The following is a 6,502-nucleotide window of genomic DNA, read 5'->3' on the forward strand; positions in this document are numbered from 1 at the left end:
TAGTTTTAACAACAAGTATTTTGTGGCTGTTCTCTTCTGCGTGAGCTGGGTGGGGCAGGTCCTTGCCAGGTCCAGAGCTGGTAAGATAACACTCTGATTCACAGAAGGAAAGGCACTTAGATGCTATGGTGATGGGTACAGTATGGAAATGTATAAAGACAGACTGAAAAGGAGAGAGAGACTATTTGCATGTATGCGAGTGTGCGTAAGAAAGGTAGTGTGCCTCTAGCCCAGCGTGTCTCTCACATACTGGCTTCCTGCCCTTGACCCACCCCATCAACAAAGCCCCACCTTTGGTGCTCACACCCCACTCACACAGAGTACCTAGCCCTATCTGCCTGTGTGTTTAGCCCTGAGCTTGGTAGGAGATGCACTAAAGTTATCATTAATTCCCTGAGGCTCTCTGCCAAGAGGGTCCAGCTACTAGGGTAGTGGCTTGGGCTAATCACCAAAGTACACAGCCAGAGTTTGTACTCGGGCACCTATCCTAAGCCACAGCCCGTGGTACTCCTGGCTCCACTGTTATTTTTAGCATGCTAGATTGAGCAGAGCTAGTGCATGCCTGCCTATTCATGCTGGGAAGCACAATCCCAGCTAGGATGACTAAATAGCAAGTGAGAAAAATCGGGACAGGGGTGGTGGGTAATGGGCACCTATATAAGAAAAAGCCCCAAATATTGGGACTGTCCCTAGAAAATTGGGACATCTGATCATCCTAATCCCAGCTGCAGTGTAGACGTACCCTCAAATGCTTAAATATGGTGTAAGCATTGTACTATGCGCTGGTCTTTGGTGTCTAAATAGCTACTACACATCCATGAGAACCTCAGAACTCACAAAATCAGCATCTCTACACCATTAGCCATGGGGAAGGTTTGTGCATTATTGCTGGCCTGTCATCATGGACTTGTGCAATGCAAGGATTCCACAACAAGGAGCATGAGTTCTGGTGACATCAGAGAACAGTGGCAGGGGAATGGAGACTCTGTGAAGAGTAGAGCTGGATGAAGAATGCTGGTAATTCTTCATGAGAACTTTTGAGGAAAAGATTTTTTTTCTATGTTCCCTGTAAAAAATTTGCAGATTTTCAAATTTTGTTCCTCCCTCTGTCCTTCCCCCTGCATTTTTCCAGTTGCAAAATAGAAAATGAGAAAGGGTTACGGAGGGAGAAAGGGGAAATAACATGTAAAATGAGAACTAAAAAAAAATTTGGTGTTCAGGATCTTATTGGTTTTCATTAAAATGTTGTGAACAAATTGAACATTTGTGTTTCGAACAAGAGGCTGTTCGTTCTCTAGGGAAAAGTGTTTTTGAGGAAAAAATTTTGACCAGCTTTGCTATGAAGCACTAGGACTTCTTTGGATCTTAGGTAATCTGATGATTTTGGAAGATAATTCCACTGCTACACCCATGCATGGGGAGAAGCCCGTGTGCCTGCTCTCACAGACCAGACCCGGTGGGGACAAAAAGGCCCAGCTGATCACTTTGATAAAATCTCTTTATTCTCATCATAATAGGAGCTTTCCATACAACATGTGCCTAATACTACTTAAATTTAAATATTATTGGAAAATTAGGATGGCAGAAACACCTCTAGTAAAAAACTGTTTTGGTATTCAGGAAAATCACAATGGAACAAGTTCAGTCATAACAAAGCCATACTATCAGTTCTCTGCTAGAACTGTCTGCATCCAAATTAAAGCAAGGCAAGTACTGAAAAAAGATTTTTAGAACAAATGTTGGTTTGAACTTTTAAACAAATTCCCTTTGCATTTGCATGTTGTGTGTGTTGGCTTTCTGGGCATAGCCAGGGGAGGATTTTACTAGCAGGAAGGAGGAAATGCCAAGTATTAAGGGGGAATGCACAGGGAAGGCCATTTTGAATTTACAAATGGAAACCTGAGTCTAAAATTTACTCATCCCATCAGGGAAGAGAAGCATCATGTGACCTACATCCCCAATCAAAACAAACCACAGCTGACATTTGGAACACTGAATATTAGCCAAAAAAGGTGAAAGCTGCTTCTATGTGCATCCAACCAATCTTTATGCCCAAGGGCCCAAATTATACCATCAAAATAGAGATGATCAAAATACAAGTGCTTTTACTGCACCAACACAATTTGGAGTTCGACAAAGCCATGATCATGAGAGCTGAAATCTGGATCCAGCCACATTTTGGTTCTGCACCCCCAAATTCTACTGTCGAAACAAAGAAAAATATAGCGGTTTCCAGTGCACCCAGAAATCCAGACTCCGTTGCAAGCTGGCCCATTAGCGCCACTGTAAATACATGTATCCTCATTTCAATCCTGCTGGAGCCAGCTAGATTTTTTTTTAAATCCCAAACCCCAATTTTATACCAGATAAATAGAGAAGTGTGGCTGTTCCAGTTTCACTACAAAAATCCAGACCCCATTGAGTCCCTGCTAAAATGTCTGTCTCGATGGTACAATTTGGGGCCTTGAGACAAAACATGGAAGGATCCAGCAAGCTTCAGATGCTGGATGGGATCGTTGTAGTGCTATTTACTAAGAATGCACCAGGGTCTGGATCTTTGCAGAAGATTGAGAACAGCTGCACTTCTTCAATTAACTGGTAGAATTTTAGAGTGTGGGAAAAAAAATAAAAAACTAGCTGAATCCAGCATAACTCAGGGGTTAGAAACATGGGCTTGCAGTGCTGCTGCTTCCGTGGTGCACTAGGAACTGCTACAATTGTTTATTTAGACAGAGTTTGGAGGTTAAAAATTGGCTCCAGATACCAAATGTGTGTTTTTCCAGTACAATTGGGCTGGGATGTAGCAGGGTACAGAGTTTTCGAGTGGAGTGGCTACGTAGCCTTTCTAATTTAGAGTGAAACAATTTGGGGTTTGAGCCAAATATTGCCAGGATCCAGATTTTTGCAACACGCATGCACTGGGATGGATCAGCGTCCAGAATGTTTTGATTAGTAGAAACAGCTACACTCGTGCTCTGCTCATGATGTATATTTTGGTAGGTGAGGATCAAAAATTAGAGGGATCAGGTGGGATCCATGTGCCAGGTCTGTGTTTTTGCCACACTCATGCACCTCAGCCCAGAATGGGCTATACCTGTTCTCTAGGCAGGCATCAGAATTTGGGGGCTATGGGCTAAAATTTGGCTGGATCCTGGTGCTGAATGCAGGGCTTGGCAGAACCCTGCTCTGGGATGCACTGCAGGCTGGAGAGGGTGGGGCTTGGTGCAGTAGGAGCCGAGCAGCTAGTCTTGTTTTCTCTATTTTGATGGGGGCTTTGGGACAGAAATTGGCAGGGTTGCAGGAAGAGCCTGTTTTTACCTTTTTCCGATGCTCCCAACCACACAAGCCACATAGCAAAAAGTCACAGACACTCAGCAGGTAATTACAAATTGCAATTACAAATACAAATTACAAAAGGTCTGCCCTCACACAATCCCCCAACAGGAGAGAGGAGCACTGAGGGCTCAGAACTCTCACTCATGTTCATTGGCACCAATTTGTTGCTCTCAGTGAGTCTCCATCTCCAAGGAGGACACAAGGACAGGGCTGCTTGTGCAGAGCTGCTGAAAGGCAGCCAGCTCCCCAGAGCTATAAGCAGCAATGTGAGCCGAGTGTGATGCACAGCACTGCTGAGCCTCTCCAGGGCTGGGGATGGCTTTCAAGGACAGATCTCAGCGGATTGGCCCAGAGCATCCTTCTCTCCCCCTCCCCTATTATACTCCAAACTGCAGAGATTGGACAAGCCTATGACACATGGTGCAGGGGAGTGTGAATAAATGGTGAGTAGGGCTGAGGGAGCGTGGAGACAGCAGCGATCCAGATCTAGCCGGAAGAAGTTTGCAGGCGACTCAAGAGTGGCAACAAACTTGAAGAGAAGTGTGCAGAGCTCACCGATGAAAAGCGGGGGAAACGCCAGACATCGAGCTGCAGAGGAAGAAGTCCTGCAACCCTGGGCTGCAGACAGACCAGAAGCACCCAAAGCTTCAGCAGAAGTTGGGATTTGTAACTTTCCTCCCACAAAACCCCCAGAGCTCCAGCGTGTAGCCATGTCCCTGGCAGTGAAGGAAAAGACTCATGTGCGTCTGGTCTTCCTGGGTGCGGCAGGCGTGGGCAAGACGGCCCTGATCCATCGCTTCCTGCTGGATACTTTTGAGCCCAAGCACCGGCGGACGGTGGAAGAGCTGCACAGCAAGGAGTATGAGGTGAGCGGGGCCACCATCAAGGTAGAGATCCTGGACACCAGTGGCAGCTACTCCTTCCCAGCCATGCGCAAGCTGTCCATCCAGAACAGTGATGCCTTTGCCCTGGTCTACGCGGTGGATGACACAGAGTCCTTTGAGAGCATCAAGAGCCTGCGGGAGGAGATCCTGGAGGTGAAGGAAGACAAGTTCCCCCCCATCGTGGTGGTGGCCAACAAAGCGGAGGCCAACAGAGAGAGGCGGGTGCTGACAGAGGATGCCCTGTCCTTGGTGGAGCTAGACTGGAACAACCGCTTCCTGGAAGCATCAGCCAAGGAAAACGAAAATGTGGTGGAAGTCTTCAGGGAGCTGCTGCAGCAAGCCAATTTGCCCAGTCGGCTCAGCCCGGCACTGCGCAGGAGGAGGGAGACCTTCCCAAAGGAGAACGCATTGAGACCACCCATGAACAAGACCAACAGCTGCACTGTCTGCTGAGCTGGGCCGGGCCAGGAGGAGGAGCAGTGGCGGCAGCAGCAGGACTGTCTTGAAACTCAGGTGGGCTGGGTACAGAGATGAGGTTGCATCCACTAAAGGGGCACCCCTCCCCCTCCTGTTCCCCACCCAGCCTGCTAAGACTGTTAAACTTGTAGATCAAATGAGGCAGGGGCCCTGGTCACTTTGACACAGCTGGCCAGGGGGCAAGTGACTGACCCATAGAGAGCATTCAGCAGCAGTCTCCCAAAGGCACGAACTAAGTGTGCCTGAGACACTGCAGTCTGTCTCCATGGTGCTACACGGATGCAGCAAGGGACAGCCAGAGAGGACAGTGTGTATATTTAGAGAGAGGGTTTTAAACTCAGTTAGAAAGCAGGTTGAGTTTGTGAAGCCTATGAGCTTGCACTGTGAGAGTTAGTAAATACCTTATGTCCTTGAAGCTCTGTGCAATGAGGAGGAGCAAACTTTGGAGGCTCTTCTGTCTCATGCAGTGGAACGCACACTCATGCATCTGTATTGTTTCTCGTCGGTCCCAGTCCCGTGTAGGGTTCTGTGTCCTCGAGCCCCTAACCGAATGCATTTGCACACATGTTTCTGTACAAGCTTTGTTTACAATGAAATAACCAGTGTCCAAGGTAGTTTTGATTTTGCACTTTGGGTAGGAGCATAGAGCACATGGCAGAGCAGTCTGTGAACCTTCTGGTTTTTGTTTTTTTTAAGGCTGTATCTAATAAAAAAAAGTACATTGCAAACTCAAGGTGTGTTTTAATTCTGCTCTCTGAATGGAGTGGTATCAGGTGTGATCCTTCCCCAGCTGGCTCTCTTATCACTGTATTTGCATTTTCTCCTTCATATCCCAGTACCTTATGACACCCTCTTTACTCCCCTCCCCTTTTATGCCTTTTCCTGGTAATTTAGCCACTACAGTTTTACCAAGCAGTGAGCAACTACAAACAAAACAGCACTCCTCATATCAAAGTATAACAAGAACGACAGCCATTAAAAAGCATTTGATCTGCTGAAATAAAACCATAAACACATTAAAATAAAGGTAATAAAAGGAGTGGGGGAGGAGAGGAAAGTGACAGTCTGCTATGATTTACTGTATGCTCCATTGATTTACCCTTCCTTTTACACAGGCTATTGCCAGAATTTTCAAAAGTACTTTGTGTCTGTAAGTGTAGCTACGTTTTTTCAAAAGATTTTAGCTCCTCTGTAGGCACCTATATAAGTGACCAGAATTTTCTGAGGGGCTCAGCATGTTGGGAGCTGAGCTCTTAGGAAAATCTGGCCCTAGATGTCACAATGGGAGTTGCTGGGTGCTGAATTCTTGAAAAATCTGGCCCTAAATATATTCCTTTCACATGACAACTGTGTGGCTAAGACTCCTCGCTCCTGTCAAAATACACTGATTCACAGATGGTCAGATGACTCATCAGTCTAGGCAAAACACACCTTTCACTGTTGTGCCCAGACAGACTCTGGTGTATCATACAGTCCTTTCAAAATGAATTCCTCTATTTGTAAATAGAATAAAGGACCATACGCTGCAACAGGAAGGTGACAAACTGCTGCACACCCCAGGTCTGCTGTACCCAGTGCAGTCAAGTTGGGAGATGAGGGTCACCTCTCTGAGATGGATGGAATCACCTGGCATCATTTCCCAAAGTGTGGCTGAACGTACAACTTCCCAAGGCCAAAGCAAATCAGAACACAGAGGCTGGTGCAAGAGAGAGAGCAATGGCCCACAGCGGAGCTGGGTGGGCCATAGAGCAACATGTCCAAAGGTTAGGAAGAGTGGGTGCATTGACTGGTCAGGCAGATAGATG

General features: G+C 46.7%; 1 pseudogene; it reads left to right on the forward strand.

Annotated features, from left to right (window-relative positions):
• Positions 1-3,919: 3,919 nt before the first annotated feature.
• LOC137152893 (GTP-binding protein Rhes pseudogene) lies at positions 3,920-5,418 on the forward strand (annotated as a pseudogene).
• Positions 5,419-6,502: the final 1,084 nt, after the last annotated feature.

The sequence above is a fragment of the Emydura macquarii genome, unplaced genomic scaffold, assembly GCF_026122565.2.
Source record: "Emydura macquarii macquarii isolate MOO-44397 ecotype Brisbane River unplaced genomic scaffold, CSIRO-AGI_Emac_v2 contig_1230, whole genome shotgun sequence".
Lineage (NCBI taxonomy): Eukaryota > Metazoa > Chordata > Testudines > Chelidae > Emydura > Emydura macquarii.